The 22,524-nt window shown below is 41.9% G+C and overlaps 1 protein-coding gene across 1 annotated transcript in view; it reads left to right on the forward strand.

The window, feature by feature from the left end:
• The window catches only part of LOC139382423 (leucine-rich repeat and fibronectin type III domain-containing protein 1-like protein), a 122,256-nt gene extending 113,430 nt beyond the window's left edge, over window positions 1–8,826 (forward strand). The window contains exons 5-6 of the mRNA XM_071126466.1: window positions 8,366–8,419; window positions 8,702–8,826. The gene's annotated coding sequence lies outside the window, so the exon portion shown is untranslated. The remainder of the gene's footprint in view (window positions 1–8,365; window positions 8,420–8,701) is intronic.
• Window positions 8,827–22,524: the final 13,698 nt, after the last annotated feature.

Raw genomic sequence — 22,524 nt, forward strand, 5'->3', positions numbered from 1 at the left:
TTGGATTAGAAAAGGCAAATGGCAGCTACATGCATAATAGCGACCCCTATGGGTATGATCAATTAGGCTGTTGGTAATGTTAGCCTAAGGCAGCAGTTCCCAAACTAGGGGCCGCGACCCCATGTGGGGTCACGCATGATGTGAAAATGTTGTCGCAGGAGAATTTCTAAAATGCTGAAGAAAAAATAATATATACACTACCGTTCAAAAGTTTGGGGTCACTTAGACATTTCCTTGTTTTTGAAAGAAAAACACGTTTTTTTTGTCCATTAAAATAATATAAAACAGATCAGAAATACAGTGTAGACATTGTTAATGTTGTAAATGACTATTGTGGCTGGAAACGGCTGATTTTTTAAAGAAATATCTACATTGGCATACAGAGGCCCATTATCATAAACCATCACTCCTGCATTCCAGTGGCGCATTGTGTTAGCTAATCCAAGTCTATCGTTTTAAAAAGCTAATTGATCATTAGAAAACCCTTTTTCAATTATGTTAGCACAGCTGAAAACAGTTGTGCTGATTGAAGAAGCAATAAAACTGGCCTTCTTTAGACTAGTTGAGAATCTGGAGCTCAGAATTTTTGGGTTCGATTACAGGCTCAAAATGGCCAGAAACAAATAACTTTCTTCTGAAATTCATTAGTCTATTCTTGTTCTGAGAAGTGAAGGCTATTCCATGTGAGAAATTGCCAAGAAACTGAAGATCTCATACAATGCTGTTTACTACAAGTCCTCAACTGGCAACTTCATTAAATAGTACCCGCAAAACATGACCAAGTATGGCCTTGGTCAGGGAGGTGACCAACAATCCAATGGTCACTTTGACAGAGCTCCAGAGTTCCTCTGTGGAGATGGGAGAACCTTACAGAAGGACAACCATTTCTGCATCACTCCACCAATCAGGCCTTTATGGTAGAATGTCCAGACAGAAGACAGTACTCAGTAAAAGGCACATGACAGGCCACTTTGAGTTTGCCAAAAGTCACCTAAAGGATGCTCAGACCATGAGAAACAAGATTCTCTAGTCTGATAAAACCTGAATGCCAAGTGTCAAGTCTGGAGGAAACCTGATACCATCCCTACAGTGAAACATGGTGGTGGCAGCATTATGCTGTGGGGAGGTTTTTCAGTGGGGACTGGGAGACTAGTCAGGATCGAGGGAAAGATGAACGGAGCAAAGTACAGAGAGTTCCTTGATCAAATCAAATCAAATTTTATTTGTCACATACACATGGTTAGCAGATGTTAATGCGAGTGTAGCGAAATGCTTGTGCTTCTAGTTCCGACAATGCAGTAATAACAAGTAATCTAACTAACAATTCCAAAACTACTGTCTTGTACACAGTGTAAGGGGATAAAGAATATGTACATAAGGATATATGAATGAGTGGTGGTACAGAGCAGCATAGGCAAGATACAGTAGATGGTATCGAGTACAGTATGTACAAATGAGATGAGTATGTAAACAAAGTGGCATAGTTTAAAGTGGCTAGTGATACATGTATTACATAAGGATACAGTCGATGATATAGAGTACAGTATATACGTATGCATATGAGATGAATAATGTAGGGTAAGTAACATTATATAAGGTAGCATTGTTTAAAGTGGCTAGTGATATATTTACATCATTTCCCATCAATTCCCATTATTAAAGTGGCTGGAGTTGAGTCAGTGTCAGTGTGTTGGCAGCAGCCACTCAGTGTTAGTGGTGGCTGTTTAACAGTCTGATGGCCTTGAGATAGAAGCTGTTTTTCAGTCTCTCGGTCCCAGCTTTGATGCACCTGTACTGACCTCGCCTTCTGGATGATAGCGGGGTGAACAGGCAGTGGCTCGGGTGGTTGATGTCCTTGATGATCTTTATGGCCTTCCTGTGACATCGGGTGGTGTAGGTGTCCTGGAGGGCAGGTAGTTTGCCCCCGGTGATGCGTTGTGCAGACCTCACTACCCTCTGGAGAGCCTTACGGTTGAGGGCGGTGCAGTTGCCATACCAGGCGGTGATACAGCCCGCCAGGATGCTCTCGATTGTGCATCTGTAGAAGTTTGTGAGTGCTTTTGGTGACAAGCCGAATTTCTTCAGCCTCCTGAGGTTGAAGAGGCGCTGCTGCGCCTTCTTCACAATGCTGTCTGTGTGAGTGGACCAATTCAGTTTGTCTGTAATGTGTATGCCGAGGAACTTAATGCAGCTGCAACAGTAAGTGCATTTGTAAATCAGGACCTTTCTTGAGTTGGGCTCTGGGATGGTGCAACTGTTGAGAATGTGAGTTTATGGTTGTGTGGGGGGAAAGGGTTGAGTGTGTGTGGGTGTATGTGTGTATCCCACAACTGTTGCGAAGGAGTAAAATATGTTAGGGACAATAGAGGATGATCCACAGCTATATATAATACAAATCGGGGTGAGGGCGATGGAAATGCATTTGGAAGTTGATAAACTTAAATTCGGTAAATGGCACTGTGTGCTCTTTTCGAAGGATGGATCCCAGTATCTTCAGGGCTATGGTATGCGAGGGGTCGGAGGTGGTCTGTCGGGCATTGGGATGACGGCCCAGCTCGGGATGAGGAGGGCTTTTAGCGGGTGGAATGGTGGGGACCAATTGGAGGTTTACTTAGTAGCAATGCAAATATCATGGTACAGCTATATAGACACTCAATCATCATGTTACTTTTTAATGGAACGTTTACAAACATATTTTGATAAATATAATTGAAAGTTGTGTCTCATTATGGTAAGTGGTGAAATAAGTATAGCCAGTTACAATTGTAATGGCCTAGCAGATAATAAGAAAAGACGATCAGTATTTACCTGGCTAAAAGAGAAGGAATATAACATATATTGTTCACAGGAAACCGATTCAACAATCGTTGAAAGTTTTGTGGAAAAATAACTTATCAACTCTACAAGCAACACTAGACTCTATTATTATGGTAGGAGATTTTAATACGGTCTTAAAAACCTCTATGGACCGGAAAGGAAATCACACTACAAACTATCACCCTCAGGCACTTAAGGAAATCATGAATGTCATGGAAGAATTTATAACTGACTTTTTCAGACATAACATAGGTACAGCAAATCCCCTTATTGTATGGGACACTTTTAGGTGTGCCTTTAGAGTCCATGCAATTCAGTACTCATCAATAAAACAAAAGCAATTTAGATCAAAAGTGTCCATATTAACAAAGGAAATTGAAGGACTAACAGTACAGTTAGATAGCAATAAAAAACGGTACCATAGTGGCACAGAATAAGTTAGAGGAAAAACTAAAAGAAATGGAGGAACTTATTCAAGAAAGATCCAGTGTAATATATTATAATAATAAAGTGAACTGGATGGAATATGGGGAAAAATGCACCAAATTATTTTTCAATCTTCAATATAGAAATGCTACCCCAAAAAATTATTAAAACTTGCTACAAATGATGGAGTCACGCATGATTCACCAAATGATATTTTGAAAGAGGAAGTAAAGTACTTTAAGAATATGTTTTCGTTTCAGGCTCCTCCATCTCCACTAACTGAAACTAATTGTATGTATTTTTTCCCTAATAATATTGTAAAATTAACATCTGTACAGAAAGACTCATGTGAAGGCCAAATTACAGAGGAGGAACTGCTTGATGCAATTGGGGCCTTTAAGAATGGGAAATCTCCAGGGCTGGATAGCATACCAGTGGAAGCATACAAAACTTTTTTTATATATACTCAAAGGACCATTATTAGCATGTTTTAACCACTCCTATATAAATTGTAGATTATCAGACATGCAACAAGGAGGTCTGATATCATTGTTACTGAAACAGGACCCAAGTGGTATATATAAAGATCCAGTCCATTTAAAAAATTGGAGACCTCTTATACTTCAGTGTTGTGATTCAAAAATCCTAGCTAAATGCTTGGCGCATAGAATTAAAAAAGTATTGTCAGGTATTATTCATCCTAATCAGTTTTTTACATGGACGATGCACTGGAGATAATAAAAGGCAAGTACTGGAAACAATAGAATACTATGAAATATCGGGGACACCAGGCCTGGTTTTCATAGCTGATTTTGAAAAGGCTTTTGATAAAAGTACGACTGGAGTTTATACATAAATGCCTAGAATATTTCAATTTTGGGGAATCTCTTATAAAATGGGTTAAAGTTATGTATAGTAAACCTAGGTGTAAAATAATAAATAATAGCTACATCTCAGAAAGTTTTAAACTCTCTAGAGGAGTAAAACAAGGTTGTTCACTATCGGCATATCTATTTATTATTGCCATCGAAATGTTAGCTGTTAAGATTAGATCAAACAATTATATTAAGGGATTAGAAATCCGTGTATTAAAATAAGGTGTCATTGTACGCTGATGATTCATGTTTTCTTTTAAAACCACAATTCGTCTCTCCACGGCCTCATAGAGGATCTAGATACTTTTGCTATTCTCTCTGGATTAAAACCAAATTATGATAATATTACGTATTGGATCACAAAAAAAATGCACATTTTACATTACCATGTAGTTTACCAATAAAATGGTCTGACGGAGATGCGGACATACTCGGTAAAAAATAAAAAAAGCTCTGACGAAGGCCGTGTGGCCGATACGTAAGCTTATTAAAGATCGGTAATACTATCAAGAGCAGTGTGCGGTTTCCTTTTTCCTTCGACATATTCGGTATACAAATGCCAAAAGAAAGAAATGATCTCACTCCAATAAATTTTTATAGAAAGTTAGCAAAAATCTTGCTACCTTGGAAAGGAAAATACCTGTCTATTTGTGGAAAAATCACCCTGATTAACTCTTTAGTCATATCACAGTTTACTTATTTGGTTATAGTTTTGCCTACACCTAGTGATCTGCTTTTTAAATGATATGAACATAAAATATTCCATTTTATTTGGAACGGCAAGCCAGATAAAATTTAAAGGGCCTATTTATATAACGAATATGAATTCGGAGGGCAGAAATTATTAAATATTAAAGCATTAGACCTCTCACGAAAGGCATCAGTCATACAAAAGTTATACTTAAATCCAAACTGGTTCTCTAGTAAATTGGTATGAATGTCTCATCCTATGTTCAAGAATGGCCTTTTTCCCTTTATTCAGATTACACCTGCTTACTTTCGATTGTTTGAAAAGGAAATAATCTCCAAAATATCTTTATTTTTTAAACAAGCCTTAGAAAGTTGTTTGCAATTTCAGTTTAATCCACCTGAAAAGACAGAACAAATAATACAACAAATATTGTGGTTAAATTCAAATATACTAATTGATTTTTTTTTTAAAACTGTATTTTTTGTGAATGAAATCATAAATAGGACTGGTGGAGTTATGTCACACATGCAGCTAACACAGACATATGGAAATGTCTGCTCTACCCAAAATTACAACCAATAAATTGCAGCATTACCACAAAAATGGAAGAGGCGAGTAGAAGGGGAAAAAGTAAGGACCTTGTATGTCGGCCCTGTATTAAGGAACATAAATGGTTAAAGACAAGTGTGATAAATAAAAACATATACCAATTTCATTTAAGGATCAAACAACTGACAGCTGTGCCATATAAATTGCAAAAAGTTGGGAACAGATTTTCGATGTACCCATTCCATGGCACATGGTTTATGAATTGATATGCAAAACAACGCCGGATGCAAAAATTCGAATTTTTCAAATTAAATTACTATACAAAATTCTTGCAACTAATAGAATGTTATGGGGGATACAATCTTCCTAGCTCTGCAGATTCTGCTGTGAGGAGGCAGAGTCATTAGATAATTTATTTTGGTATTGTCCATATGTAGCTCGTTTTTGTTCACAGGTCCAGGAATGGCTGAAGAATTGCAACATTTGCCTAGAACTAACACTGCAGATAGCAATACTGGGTGATTTGAAAAGCCAAAGTCAATCAATCAATAATATAATAATTATTTTAGCAAAAATGTTTATTTTGAATTTACAATCCGTAGAAGCTATGAGAATAGAAAGGTTCACAGCACAGTGGAAAAATAGATGGCAAATAGAAATACAAAATGGATGATGTTGAGAGATAGATGGGAGGGGTTGAATGGAGCTGAAGGGTGGGACTAATAGCAAGATAAAACATGTAAAACCTACGGGGTCTGTAAAGTGTATTTAGGTTCAGAACTTTTGTGAAATAGCACAGTTACAAATAGAAATCAAACTGGATGGACATCAGAAATAGAGGAAGGACTAAAAAAAAACAAAAAATAACTATTGTAAAATAGAGTGTGTCTGTAAAATGTGTATAAGATGTATAAATTGAAGGTAAAAGCCGAAGTGTTTATTAGTTTACTCCAATTGGGGGATCGGTGGTAGGGTTAGCGGGGAATACTAATAAAGGTATATTCTTTAAAAAGTATGTATGTCTATATAGGTATGTGTATGCATATATGTGTACATGTATGCATGCATGTATGGATATATATATTTACCCCCCAAAAATATGGGGGATTGGAAATGATGCAGACAATTACATTGATGGAACCAATATTCTTTCCGCAATATTAAGCTGATCTACCCCTTAAAATATATATATATATATATATTTTTTTTTAATTACAAATTTAAAAAATAGTATGTGATGGTGAGAAATACTGTTAGAATGTTTTTCAATTGAATGCCATAGCCCCAAATAAAAAAGTAAACATTGACTGTTAATTACCATTTTTTTCACATGGGTGAGAATTTTCAGATGGGGTCGTGGGCCAAAAGGTTTGTGAACCCCTGACCTAAGCTAAGAGATGATCAATATTACGATCACTGTCTTCATTTACCACATGTAATAGCTTGCATAATGAGTCATCAACAGCTGTAGCAGTGAAACAATCCATGCAGCTCTCAATTGGGATCAATTGGTTTTGTTGTTGAGCAGTTTATGAGTCCTGGTTGCATTACATATCCATTCAGGAGAAAGATATATTTTTGTCTCAGACGGCCGAGTGATTAGACCTTGGTTACATATGGTTTACAACCCTATCGATCATCGTCTTACTTCTTGAAGAAGACAGTTTAGTTGGCTCAATTAATGGCCATCTGTCCCGGTACCGTGTGTGTTTATAGCTGTGGGCAGCAGCAGGCAGTGTTCTCCCTCTGTGACAGGCCTGGATGAGGTAGATGAGGTTGCATCCTTCCTCAGCCTCAGTATTCAACATTTAGCTGTGAAATACTCTGTGTTTGCATCCATAATTCATCTAGGAGCATCAGACAGCCAGCGAGGAGATGACAGATCACTCATTGTGTCGCTCTCACAGCGACGCAATGAGGCTGACAGAGTTACCGGCGACAGGAGGGAGGGAGAGCGGTGGAAGGAAGAGAGAGAGAGAGAGAGAGAGACGGGGGAGAGAGATACAGATGTAGGGGAAGGGGAAAAAAGAAAGAAAGAAAGAAAGAGATCAACAGAGTCAAGGAGGACAAAGACAAAGAGAGAGAGATCGATGGTGGTGTACAGAGGGAGAAAGGCATGGAGGGCTTGAAAGAAAGAGGTAGGGATGGAGAAGAGAGTGAAAGAGGGTACCGAGACAGTGAGAGAGAAAATAAAGCTGCACAGGAGAGAAACAGGTAAGGAAGTGCAGATTTAGAGCTTGTTCTAATAAAGAAGTGTAGGAAGGGGGGGGGGGGTCTGAGAGGAGAGGGGATGGGGTGTCAGCGGGAGACGTGATCAGCAGATACTCACCATTGGTGGGGCACTGCTAAAAGTAGGACGCAACCTCCCCCCTTTCTACCTCCACCCCGTCTGTGCTACCAGGAGAGGAGCAGACCCTTTCCCCCTTAGACTGCGGCACAAGCAGCCATGCTATGCATGGAAGTATGTGTGCATTACATAATTGGGCCGTCTCCATACCGTAGCATATCAACCCTCTGAAAATAATTATCTTGGCAGATTTATTAGCATTAGCATTGCTTTGTATGGAAGAAAACGACTTTCCAAATCAGTCAGCGAACCAGGTTCTTAGTGAAGCTTTGCGGTGGTCTCTGGTGGTCTTTAATCATCTCATTTTGAACAAGACATATGTGTAAGACACTGTCAAATACTGGTAGTTGTGTGGGCTGGGGCAATCTAGCGGTTATTGCCATTGCCTTCTGATCATACAGATATCCCAGTTCTGGAGTGGGTTTGGATCTGGCCCATACTATTCTAGCACACCTTCTTACCCTCCTTACTTTCTCGTGTCTCTTCACTGTCTAAAAGGAACTGGTAGGTGCAGCCACCTAGCCAGGTTGTGATATTCTTATCTACAGACTTGTACCCCCCTGGGTCAGGTAAGACATATGGAAACTTTACAGGTATTCTTAGCTCAGGTGAGAGTTTTATGAGGTTGGTGCACTGATTCCTGTGTCCTGTCTCTTCCAGATTTGCACATCACCCATGCTCGTCCTCTGAGGTGGAGGGATGGAGAATGGAAAGGTGAGTTTGGGGACAGAGAGCTATACATTTGATTGCTATATTAAAGTTCTACATAGAAATGGGGAAAGTATGACGTTACGCAAGTCTGCTTCAAAGGGCGAATGAGAAGGGAATAAGGGACAAGTAGACCACAAATAGTATATTTTCACTGAACTTTCCTGAAATGTCACGTTTTTACCAACATTCTGATGAATGTAATTGTCCTTCTATTGCATTAGATGTTCTAGTAGACAGCAGGTTGTGTCACTACTTAATGATATTTATTATAATTCTCTCCTCCAGGTGAAGTCCCCCTGGTTCAAGGAAGTTGGAAAAACACAAAATAATAAATATGAAGCCAAGAACAGCATTGGGAGCAGAGATGGGGTGGATGCCATGGAATCGCTGTGCTCTGTCACTTATGCAATTCTATCCGGAACTGGGATGTAATCCAGCCCTGTGGAGTGGAGGGAAATGTTTTCCAAAACCTGGGGCTTCTTTTAATGCGTGAGGAATGAATTGACCTTAACCCAGACGCCTAACATTCCTTTCGGGAATACTTTTTGGGATTCCCATTGAAATTGCCTACTACAGAGGAACACCCTTGGATGGTTTTGATGATGTATTGTGGGTTTCGTAGTAAAGCTCCACTCTCCCTTAACGATCGGTCATTTGCCAAAGGAATACAATAAGAGGAAAAGGCAATACAGTGTTTTGTTCTCCTCCCTGAGGGCCTTGGAAGCGTTAGCACACAGCAATGTCGCGTCGATGCACCGATATCAAACGGCTGTTCTTTGATCTCTTAGGGCACTTTATAATCTTTATAATCCTATCTTGCTCTCTTTCTCTCTTTCTCTACCCCCCCCCCCCCATCTCTCTCTCTCTCTGTCTATATGGACAATTGAATAGTATATTCATCAATTAAGAGATCAGATACATCCATTTTGGATGATGGTGAAAACAAATCATATTATTTGGCCATGGATATCCCAACTTGGAATAAAAACATGGGCTCTCAAGATGAGGTCAAAATAAGAACCTGGATCTGGTTTGGTTTGATTACATGAACTTACAGCACAAGTATTGCGTTTTGGTTTGATGGTGAAATGGTGAGTTAAGTTTCATTCTGACAAAAGAAACCGACCCTATTGTATAACACTTTCGATATGGAAAAGATGGACACATTGATCAAATACAATTTTACCCTTACTGTTGACTGTGTATGTATTTGTATGTGAGATATACCTTCAATTTTCTCTGATTTGATACCCATATTTCCTTTGAATTATGAAACAACAATAAGAAAAAAATACGTGAGATGGAATTGTATGCTTTCATAGGTAAAATATGTGGATTTATAAAGAAATAAAATTATTTTTCTTGAAGCTGTGCAGCAACATTATTCACACAATTTCTGAAGCTAATCATATTCATAGATTAATAATTGCATTGTTAAGTGTCCAACTTATTTTACATGAAGAAAATGTGTTAGAAGCAGTGAATTCATCAGCTTTGTTGGTCAGTTTTGAACCAAACTGACCTCATGACAATGTAATGACAGTTACAGAAGTATGGTTTTGCCACTAAGGGTCGCCAGAGGCTTTTTTTAGTGACGTTAACCAGTCCCCCTCAGCTCAGTTCAACTCAGACATAGATTAGTCTGGAAAAGACATCTGAGAAGCAGGCGTCTCTATCTTGGTTGAGTTCATTGTTGCCTGTACAGGGGTATTTCTCAGCAGTTTAGGCAAGATATATACAGTAATACTACTTGAACCCTGTGCCATGATGTTGTCCTTACTTACACTGTCACAGTTTTGTCTAAAACATGGGACGTGACATGTTAACAACAGAGTAAGTAACAGGGATATAGATGCTAGTGGTTATATCATAGCCAGACACCCCTAATCTCTGAGACCCTTGTACTTTCCACAGACTCTGTTGACATGATTAACTGTAGGTGTTCTTCTGCTTTCCAGCCTCTGGTCAGACAGTCCATCTATGCCATTGTTTAAATATGCTGTGTCATTGTGCTAGGCAAATGTCCATGGGCAAACCATATATATATATATATATATATATATATATATATATATATATATATATATATATATGCAGTATGTATTTTAGTAAAGCAAAAAGCATCAGCAGGATTGACAACATTCATTGAGATTCATGTGCAATTGCTTATTAGCATGTTTTACAGAAGGGAGCCCAAAAGTTGCTTTGCAAGGTAACCAGTGAAGTGGTTCCACTCTCACATATTGTTGTCAGCTTTGCCTGCATTATGGTAAATCTTTACTATTATTGATATGTCATTTATCAATTTGGATGCTTTTACAGCAGATTCCTATTCATGCGAGTGCTGAATTACGCAAAGAATATCTGCTTGTCTAAGAGAATGTCTGAATGGATTTAGAGCTTTGCAAAAAAGGCTGAGATTGCCCCTCACTACAAAACACTGCACATCACCTCCTTGTGATTAGATTCAGGAGAAAGTTCTGGATCCCTTTTCTAACTTTCCTCTTCACTTTCCATTAAATGCATGACTACCTTTAACTCTACTACTAGGCCTACCTTTTCGACGTTGACATTTTGAAGAGTCCCTGTTGAAGTGAAATCACACGAGTACTCCTGGTGCGTTTCTAATTAAACTACTTTTGCCAGATGTGGTGCTCATGAATATTCACCAAAGCAAATAAAACATTCATCACGAGCCCGTTTACACCTGGAGCTAACATATGCCTGATGTCCTGATCTTGTCCACATTCTGATTGTGTCAACAGGTGTAGACAATTAAAAGACGCATGATGAATCTGATTGGTATCAGGACGAAGGACGCATGTGAGCAGCAGGTATAGACGGGGCTTAAGATCCAAAAGAAAAAAAAACATAGAACATGAGGTAAGAACATTAGCCTACATCTGGATTCCTCTACTTTAATCATGGTATGTTTGTGAGTCTTGTAAAATGGAGGAGCAATGATTCAGCATTTTTTCTAGATGGAATTAAATCTAACATCATTGGTCGTTCAGGCTCCAAGCAGGTGGTGTAGAATACTAAACACCCCGGGCAGACAGATCTCTTGGGCCTCTGCTAGTCCCACAGATGACATCAAAATTCCCACAAATGCTCAGGCAGACAGCTTACATTCTCGCGAATAGTAATGCATTTGAAATGCAATTCTGCCTGAACCTGTGACTGATGTGAGATTGAATAACCCCCTATGTGGTTTTTAGGACTAGTCTGTCCTTTTTAAGTGAGTGAATACAAACCTCATGTTGTATTAACTGTCCCCCAAAACGGACTGATATTATGAACTTTCAGTGTACAGAAATGCACAGGAATTTTTCTGGTGATTTGAGCCATGTGACTAAATGTTCAAACACAATCTTGAGAGAGATGTACATGATGTGTTTCTTTGGGGGTATGAGTGAAGGCTAATTTGGACTGCAAGAGATATTCCCCTGCATCTGTGAGTGTCACTTGTCCTCCATGAGCAGTTGAAAGTGATGGCGAATACCCAACATGCTCACTTCTCATCCCCCAAAAAACAAAAGCCACAGACAGAAAGAGATTTGTTTAATGACAAAGCTCTTATTCCCTTTTTTTTGTAGTACTTTAATTAGTAAGCTGCAATAACAAAAATCTAGCTGACCACAGAAATCCCAGTGAGTTTATCACTACTCGAGGAGAGTAAACAATGAAGTGTAACATCCAGGAAACAGTCGTAAAAAAACACTTCCTGTTCCTAGTGGATGAAAGCGGGTGGTGATGTTGCTGAGGTGACATTCTGGGAGGACTAGCAGGGACATCTCCTATGGATGAAAGGCCCACACTGTCAGACAGGGAGACGCAACCGCTGCACTGGAATATCAGAGAATAAAGCTACAAGTTCGGCACATGGCACGTCCACCAATTACACTTCCTTTACATTTGGCCTAAATGCATGTTCATCCAGGAAAGAAAAGCTGAGCAGTCGGTGTCTAACAGATATCTGAGGAAGGACCGTTATGCTGCCACATTCTGCTCCTGTCATGTTGTCAGACAAGGTTGCCTGAGTATTTTTGGCAGATTACCTTCTCTGCTTGCTATTTTAATTGTCACCAGGCATCGCAAGCAGCACTCTGTTGCATAACCTGGATTTGTCAAACTCAACGAAGATTCAGACAATTACTACCTGTGTCCTTGATTCTCCGTTCTGCCCTGTAAATCTGGGAAAAGGGACAGAAGTGGAGCTGTCGCTCAACACTGCTGGGCGCCAAATTAGTTTCCTCTGTCTGCATATTTTATCTGTCTCCTCACCTAGATCCATTGGTGAATTCTTCCGTTATTACACAGAAAAATATTACATAAGACAGACCCATTTTGTATTGGTTTGGGTAACTAGCATGTGTGCACGTGCCTGTGTGCATGTGAGTCTGTCAATTTGTGTGTAATCATGTTTGCATTTGTGTACACATTTGCCCTTGTGTGCACGTTAGTGAATGTGTGGGTATGTGGACAATGGAAATGCAATCCATGTATGAATACATGCGTGCACTCATTTGTCTACATGCTGAGCGTGAAGATTTGTCAGAATATATGTGTATGTAGAGGTAATCAAGTAGGCCTCTCTTTGATCCCGTCGCCTCCAAATCCCGGCGGCTAGTTTATGAGCTCAAGGGTCCTTTCACACCAGCCAACATCTGTTCGCTTCTCCACAGACCCAGGAAGGACGTAAGGGGAAATAATGGCACGGGCTGGGGCTGTATGGGACGGGGTGAGAGGTGGTGGTGGTGGTGGAGGGGGTTGTGAGGGGAGGCTGGTGGGTGTCCCATCACACTTCATTATGCCCACCCTGCTTCACTCCACTTCAAGGGGAACTTCATCCCCAAAGCGAGACCCCTACCTGGCCCGGGACAAAAGAGAGATTAGGGCTTCCTCCCTCTACGAGCAGCACAGGCCCCTGCACAGCATTTGTTTTGCCTAGCTCTTTCACAGTTCATTGAAGTGTGAAGTTTTCCCAATTCTGAACTAGGCTGGAATTTTTCTGTTTTTGTCTTCTGTCGGTGACCCATTTTCACCGACATATCTACCCATAGAAATAGAATGAATCTCCATTCGAGTCAATGATGGCATAATGGGTGGACTGGCGGCCATTTGAGTGTTCCCATAGGTTGAAGATGACAAAGGTTAAGACAACGGGATTCTAATATCCCATAACTCTTTGTAACAATGGCTATGCTAGTTAGCAACGGCACTGGTAGTTAGCAACGGCGCTGGTCCCAGATTTGTGAAGACGTTGTTTTTGACGTTGAATTTGTTCTTAACTGACTTGCCTAGTTAAATAAAGGTCAAATAGAGCTCCCAAGCCTGTTCTTTTCATTCTACTTCTATGCATCTACCATCCTATTATAACTTCCTCGGCTTTGTGGAACGTAGGAATTGAAGTTGCGAAAGCTAAAATCAAGACATAATTCTGTCTGGGTTGTAGACCTACTAATGTTTGCTTGATAATACTTAAATTCCTGTACAAACAAAGTGTATTTTACATCATTTATTTAATGAGATGATGAAATAATGAAATGAAACAATAATCAACCATTGGAAATATATCAAAAGAAAAGCAACGGAGGAGTATAAGAATCGACTTGACACTCGAACCAATTGGAAAACAACGCGAGAGGCATTATTCTGCCTGCCTTGGAGATCCAAGACACATTATACATGAAAGCAGCAACAAATGCTCCGAAAAAAATTCCACATTTTTGGATACCACAGGAGAAGGGCACACAAACACTACGGCCATTGTTACATTCCTATTATGCCACAAGCAGACTGAGGCACAATTAAGAGTGACTTGTGTAAGCTAATTGGTCATTAATTTCAGTGTGTTTTGGAAACAGGACACAAGTGTGCATGTTTTGCTATTATGACGTTCCATATGCCCAGCGGGCATGACAGACAGCTGAACTAACATCCACATCTTTAGGGGTACGGGCATTGTCTCTGAGGAGTTCTATCCATAGACTGAATCCCCGAGCTGACAAGGTAAAAATCTGTTGTTCTGCCCCTGACCAGGGCAGTTAACCCACTGTTCCTAGGCCGTCATTGTAAATAAGACATGCCTAGTTAAATAAGGGTTCAATAAAAAAAGAAAGTGTTTAACTTCTGTCACTTTATCACGAAGAGGGAATACGCTGGCAATTCCGTACCTCCAAATCTTTCAATCTTCAACATGTTTCTCAATTGTTGTAGAAACGAGTTAATAACAGCACATTGTTGAAACATGTTAGTTGACAGAATGAAACAGTATGAAACAAAGAACATTCTAAAAAAAGAGAAAATTAAAGATGTGGCCAATAAAACAGCCCAAAACAACAACAAAGTAGAAAGAAATAACAACTGAATCATCATTAGTAATCAAGGAAATTAGACAGAAGTTGCTCTCTGTCTGTGAGCACAAGACAAAAGAAGTGGGACATAGACTGGCCCAGTGTGCCCAGCATTGTCGCTAGGCTCCTCAGTATAATTGGTGTTGTCGACGGAGCCGACCTCAAACACCGGTGGGATGATGGATGCTCTGGCCCCGGGGCCCGGGAGGCTGACCCCTCTGTTAGAATGGGCCGTATGGGGGCCAACCGCCATCTGAAGAACACAAAGAATGGGACTACAGCCTACAGCCCCTTCAGTAGACTCACACTCCTTTTAGTGATTCACACACGGAGGAACGCACTGTACATTACAATCTACACTGCAATCACACAGATGGTTTGTTGAGCACATGGAGAGCCTTTGAGAGGTGTGAGGACATGAGCTCATTCTGTGTGTGTGTGTTTGTGTGTTTGTGTGTGTGTGTGTGTGTGTGTGTGTGTGTGTGTGTGTGTGTACATGCATGCTTTCGTGCGTGTGTGTGTGTGTGGGGCTACATTGACTCACACGCTCAGATAAACATAGCCTCACAAACGCCCCATTACCCTGAGGCACGCTGTGACATACAAGGGAGACACATGTTAATATGTTCTTATCTATCATACTACACACAGAAATGACACAATGATCTCAAAGTATCCCGGGGGTTTGAGAGAGAGGGAGAAGGACAGAGAAAGAGAGATGGACAGAGGGAGAGAATTAAAGAGAACATGGCTGTTCTCAGGTAGACATATGTGCCTATTTAAATGGCTTGGCCAGAGGGTCCATCTTTCCCACTGAATGAGACAGGGAATCTCTGTGAAATAGACTATAAGTTGTCCCACCAAACAGCTAGCTCGAAATGACCATTTAAAACCTATCTTCTGGGAACCTATAAAAGACCAATGTATCGACCAAAGGGTGATTTAAGAGATGGGAAATATAATGCATGACCAAAAGTATGTGGATACCTGCTCATCGAACATCCATTCCAAAATCATGGGCATTAATATGGAGTTGGTCCCCCTTTGTTGCAATAACCTCCACTCCTCTGGCAAGGCTTGCCACAAGATGTTGGAATATTGCTGCGTGGACTTGCTTCCATTCAGCCACAAGAGCATTAGTGAGGTTGGGCACTGATGTTGGGCGATTAGGCCTGGCTCGCAGTCAGTGTTCCAATTCATCCCAAAGGAGTTCGATGGGTTTGAGGTAAGGGCTCTGTGCAGGCCAGTCAAGTTCTTCAACACCGATCTCGACAAACCATTTCTGTATGGATCTTGCTTTGTGCATGGGGGCATTGTTATGCTGAAACAGGAAAGGGCCCCCAAACCGTTGCCGCAAAGCTGGAAACACAGAATTGTCTATAGTGTCATTGTACGCTGGAGCGTTAAGCTTCCCTTCACTGGAACTTAGGGGCCTAGCCCGAACCATGAAAACAGCCCAAGCCCATTATTCCTCCTCCACCAAACTTTACAGTTAGCACTATGCATTGGGGCAGGTAGCATTCTCCTGGCATCTGCCAAACCTAGATTCAATCAGTCGGACTGCCAGATGGTAAAGAGTGATTCCTCACTCCAGAGAACGCGTTTCCACTGCTCCAGAGTCCAACAGAGGCGAACTTTACACCACTCAGGTCGACACTTGGCATTGCGCATGGTGATCTTATGCTTGTGTGTGGCTGCTTGGCCATGGAAATCCATTTCATAAAGCCTCCAACAAACAGTTATTTTGCTGACATTGCTTCCAGAGGCAGTTTGGAACTCAGTAGTGACTGTTGCAACCAAGGACAAACCATTTTTATGCGCTATGCGCTTCAGCACTCGGTGGTCCCGTTCTGTGAGCTTGTGTGGCCTACTACTTCGCGGCTGAGCCTTTGTTGCTCCTAGACGTTCCCACTTCACAATAACAGCACTTATAGTTGACTGGGGCAGCTCTTGCAGGGCAGAAATTTGACGAACTGACGTGTTTGAAAGGTGGCCTCCTATGACGGTGCCATGTTGAAACTCACTGAGCTCATCAGCGGGACAATTCTAATGCCAATGTTTATCTGTGAAGATAGAGAAAGGCTGTGTGCTCAATTTTTACACCTATCAGCAACGGGTGTGGCTGAAATACCCGAAACCACTAACTTGAAGGGGTGTCCACATGCTTTGTGGATGCACAGCTGCTCCCGAGTGGCGCAGCGGTCTATGGCAGCGCATCTCAGCGTTAGATGTATCACTACAGACCCTGGTTCACTTCCAGGTTTGACAACTGGCCGTGATAGGGAGTCCCACATGGGGGCGCCCAGTGTTGTCCGGGTTATGGTTTGGCCGAGGTAGGCTGTCATTGTAAATACACATTTGTTCTTAACTGACTTGCCTAGTTAAATAAAAGGTCAAATAAATAAATGTATTGGTGTCAACCTGCATGGTTTGTCAGCACCGGCAGCAGCACAGTGTCATGAAGGAGAGAAGCTGGAAGAGTTATGCCATACGACCTCTGACGTATGATTATCTACATTTGCATTGCCGAGTCAGAAAAGCAAGGCCTTCATGGGTCATTGTCCAGTCATACAGAAAAAAAGTTACCCCCCTCCGGGCCCCCCACCTAGCCTAACTCTGAGTGGATAGACTCAGCGGCCTCCATTTTAAGAGCATTCATCTGCAAGGCTGGCATTGACAGCCACTCCTCTGTAATTATCATTAGCGGCTTGAAGAGAGGATGCCTGGACCTCAGGCTAATGGTAGCTAACGAGGAGAAACCCTGAAGGGCTCAAGCCAATCATAGATGGATAGGTAGCCAGGTAGCCACAAATGAAACTCTCGATTGGCCCAATTTGGGTGGGGGGTGGGGTGGGGGGGTGGGTTGTATGGAGCGCATGAAGGCAATGCATAGCATCTGTTTTCATAAATCTGTCATCTTGACATCAAGTTTGTGTGTATGTGCATGCGTGCGTGGAGGCGTAATCTTGACATAAGATTATGCGTAATCAAAAGGATCTACTTTTTCAATTAGTGTGTAAACCAGATAAATTAGCAAGGGCTCTATTCAATCCACATTGAGGAAGTTCGGTGTTACATCGTGTCTGAAATGTAAAAACAATGTCCCCGCATTATCAGCAACTGCATTCGCGGTAAACGCTGCATATGTCGTCTCAATCTGAAATGACCACATTTAAATCGCTCAATCTATAACGCTTCAGCGATACAGATTAAATAGAGCAATAAATGGAGATAATAATACCATGGTAACGGTCACACCTACTGGCAAAATTCTATAATTGATGAGTTTCGTTCCAACACGCTAAATCCACCAATTTTTCCTTTAAACAATATAAACTAATTTACCAACTTTTCTGAAAATGGATATAAAAAGTTTTAGAATTAAACTCTTCAATTAAAGACTGCTTTGTTAAAGACTGCTTTGTTTCTTTTACAAGAAAGAAAAAGAAAATTAATTTCACTTTGAATGGAGTAATTATTTTGTTTTATTTAACTAGTGAAGTCAGTTAAGAACAAATTCTTATTTCACAATGACGGTTACCCTCCCCTAACAACACTGGGCCAATTGTGCGCCACCCTATGGGACTCCAGATCACGACCGGTTGTGATACAGCCCAGGATCTAACCAGGGTCTGCAGTGACATCTCTAGCACTGAGATGCAGTGCCTTAGACCGCTGCGCCACTCAGTCCCAGACGAACCTCATAATGCAGACTGCTAATGAAACAATGAGTCGCCTCTTTGTGGCTTTCGAGTTCTTCTTCAGCAAAGTGAAAGGGAACCACTTTTGACTCACAGCCATCCTGTATGCGTGTGAAAATAAGTTTTTAATGAATTGTATTACCATCCAGCAGCGTGCCGATCCCCTCTCTTTGCATTTAGCCCACAGCCAGAGAGAGAGAGCAGAGAGAGAAAAAGCCTGCTTTAAAGTCAAATGAGGTGGGAAGCCTTGCCAGCCCTGGCCCTGGCCCAAGTCCTTCCTGTTGTGTCTTTGGCAGGTACCAGGCACGTCAACACATTGAGACACAAGGGGATTTAACTCTCAGCAGATGCACTAAGAAGACAATGGTGTATGTGCAAGAGAGAGAGTCTACAGGGGAGAAAAGAGAGAGAACGTGGTTGAGAGTGGGTGACAGGGAGACAGTGAGAAGGAGAGAGAGGACGAGATATGGACTGGAGTAGAGAGAGGGGAGAGGGAGAGAGAGCGAAAGAGAGGTGGGTGGGTGAAAGGGAAATAGTTAGATTCAGGGAGAGGACTAAGACAGAGTAGAAGTAATAATTATTCCCTCTCTATATATATACAGTGGAGAGAACAAGTACTTGATAACCTGCAAAACCGGCAGTGTGTCCTACTTACAAAGCATGTAGAAGTCTGTAATTTTTATCATAGGTACACTTCAACTGTGAGAGACTGAATCTAAAACAAAAATCCAGAAAATCACATTGTATGATTTTTAAGTAATTAATTTGCATTTTATTGCATGACATTGCATGATACATCAGAAAAGCAGAACTTAATATTTGGTACAGAAACCTTTGTTTGCAATAACAGAGATCATACGTTTCCTGTAGTTCTTGACCAGGTTTGCACACACTGCAGCAGAGATTTTGGCCCACTCCTCCATACAGACCTTCTCCACATCCTTCAGGTTTCGGGGTTGTCGCTGGGCAATACGGATTTTCAGCTCCCTCCAAAGATGTTCCATTGGGTTCAGGTCTGGAGACTGGCTAGGCCACTCCAGGACCTTGAGATGCTTCTTACGGAGCCACTCCTTAGTTGCCCTGGCTGTGTGTTTCGGGTCGTTGTCATGCTGGAAGACCCAGCCACGACCCATCTTCAATGCTCTTACTGAGGGAAGGAGGTTGTTGGCCAAGATCTCACGATACATGGCCCCATCCATCCTCCCCTCAATACGGTGCAGTCGTCCTGTCCCCTTTGCAGAAAAGCATCCCCAATGAATGATGTTCCTACCTGCATGCTTCACGGTTGGGATGGTGTTCTTGGGGGTTGTACTCATCCTCCTTCTTCCTCCAAACACAGCGAGTGGAGTTTAGACCAAAAAGCTCTATTTTTGTCTCATCAGACCACATGACCTTCTCCCATTCCTCCTCTGGATCATCCAGATGGTCATTGGCAAACTTCAGACAGGCCTGGACATGCACTGGCTTGAGCAGGGGGACCTTGTGTGCGCTGCAGGATTTTAATCCATGATGGCGTAGTGTGTTACTAATGGTTTTCTTTGAGACTGTGGTCCCAGCTCTCTTCAGGTCATTGACCAGGTCCTGCCGTGTAGTTCTGGGCTGATCCCTCACCTTCCTCATGATCATTGATGCCCCACGAGTTGAGATCTTGCATGGAGCCCTAGGCCGAGGGTGATTGACCGTCATCTTGAACTTCTTCCATTTTCTAATAATTGCGCCAAAAGTTGTTGCCTTCTCACCAAGCTGCTTGCCTATTGTCCTGTAGCCCATCACAGCCTTGTGCAGGTCTACAATTTCAAATCAAATCAAATTTATTTATATAGCCCTTTGTACATCAGCTGATATCTCAAAGTGCTGTACAGAAACCCAGCCTAAAACCCCAAACAGCAAGCAATGCAGGTGTAGAAGCACGTGGCTCGGAAAAACTCCCTAGGAAGGCCAAAACCTAGGAATACACCTAGAGAGGAACCAGGCTATGTGGGGTGGCCAGTCCTCTTCTGGCTGTGCCGGGTGGAGATTATAACAGAACATGGCCAAGATGTTCAAATGTTCATAAATGACCAGCATGGTCCAATAATAATAAGGCAGAACAGTTGAAACTGGAGCAGCAGCACGGCCAGGTGGACTGGGGACAGCAAGGAGTCATCATGTCAGGTAGTCCTGAGGCATGGTCCTAGGGCTCAGGTCCTCCGAGAGAGAGAAAGAAAGAGAGAAAGAGAGAATTAGAGAGAGCACACTTAAATTCACACAGGACACCGAATAGGACAGGAGAAGTACTCCAGATATAACAAACTGACCCTAGCCCCCCGACACATAAACTACTGCAGCATAAATACTGGAGGCTGAGACAGGAGGGGTCAGGAGACACTGTGGCCCCATCCGAGGACACCCCCGGACAGGGCCAAACAGGAAGGATTTAACGCCACACACTTTGCCAAAGCACAGCCCCCACACCACTAGAGGGATATATTCAACCACCAATTTACCATCCTGAGACAAGGCTGAGTATAGCCCACAAAGATCTCCGCCACGGCACAACCCAAGAGGGGGGCGCCAACCCAGACAGGATGATCAAATCAGTGACTCAACCCACTCAGGTGACGCACCCCTCCCAGGGACGGTATGAGAGAGCCCCAGTAAGCCAGTGACTCAGACCCTGTAATAGGGTTAGAGGCAGAGAATCCCAATCCCAATCCCAATTTAACCCTGATGTCCTTACACAGCTCTCTGGTCTTGGCCATTGTGGAGAGGTTGGAGTCTGTTTGATTGAGTGTGTGGACAGGTGTCTTTTATACAGGTAACGAGTTCAAACAGGTGCTGTTAATACAGGCAATGAGTGGAGAACAGGAGGGCTTCTTAAAGAAAAACGAACAGGTCTGTGAGAGCAGGAATTCTTACTGGTTGGTAGGTGATCAAATACTTATGTCATGCAATAAAATGCAAATGAATTACTTAAAAATCATACAATGTGATTTTCTGGATTTTTGTTTTAGATTCCGTCTCTCACAGTTGAAGTGTACCTATGATAAAAAAAATGACAGACCTCTACATGCTTGTAAGTAGGAAAACCTACAAAATCGGCAGTGTATCAAATACTTGTTCTCCCCTCTGTATATACAGTGGGGCAAAAAAGTATTTAGTCAGCCACCAATTGTGCAAGTTCTCCCACTTAAAAAGATGAGAGAGGCCTGTAATTTTCATCATAGGTACACTTCAACTATGACAGACAAAATGAGAAAAAAATTCCAGAAAATCACATTGTAGGATTTTTTATGAATTTATTTGCAAATTATGGTGGAAAATAAGTATTTGGTCACCTACAAAAAAGCAAGATTTCTGGCTCTCACAGACCTGTAACTTCTTCTTAAGAGGCTCCTCTGTCTTCCACTCGTTACCTGTCCACAACCTCAAACAGTCACACTCCAAACTCCACTATGGCCAAGACCAAAGAGCTGTCAAAGGACACCAGAAACAAAATTGTAGACCTGCACCAGGCTGGGAAGACTGAATCTGCAATAGGTAAGCAGCTTGGTTTGAAGAAATCAACTGTGGGAGCAATTATTAGGAAATGGAAAACATACAAGACCACTGATAATCTCCCTCGGCCTGGGGCTCCACACAAGATCTCACACCGTGGGGTCAAAATGATCACAAGAACGGTGAGCAAAACTCCCAGAACCACACGGGGGGACCTAGGGAATGACCTACAGAGAGCTGGGACCAAAGTAACAAAGCCTACCATCAGTAACACACTACACCGCCAGGGACTCAAATCCCGTGGCTGGGTCTTTCAGCATGACAATGATCCCAAACACACCGCCCGGGCAACGAAGGAGTGGCTTCGTAAGAAGCATTTCAAGGTCCTGGAGTGGCCTAGCCAGTCTCCAGATCTCAAGCCAGTCTCTCAGATCTTTTCTGGATATTTTTTTCTCATTTTGTCTGTCATAGTTGAAGTGTACCTATGATGAAAATTACAGGCCTCTCTCATCTTTTTAAGTGGGAGAACTTGCACAATTAGTGGCTGACTAAATACTTTTTTTGCCCCACTGTA

Source organism: Oncorhynchus clarkii, chromosome 24, assembly GCF_045791955.1.
Source record: "Oncorhynchus clarkii lewisi isolate Uvic-CL-2024 chromosome 24, UVic_Ocla_1.0, whole genome shotgun sequence".
Lineage (NCBI taxonomy): Eukaryota > Metazoa > Chordata > Actinopteri > Salmoniformes > Salmonidae > Oncorhynchus > Oncorhynchus clarkii.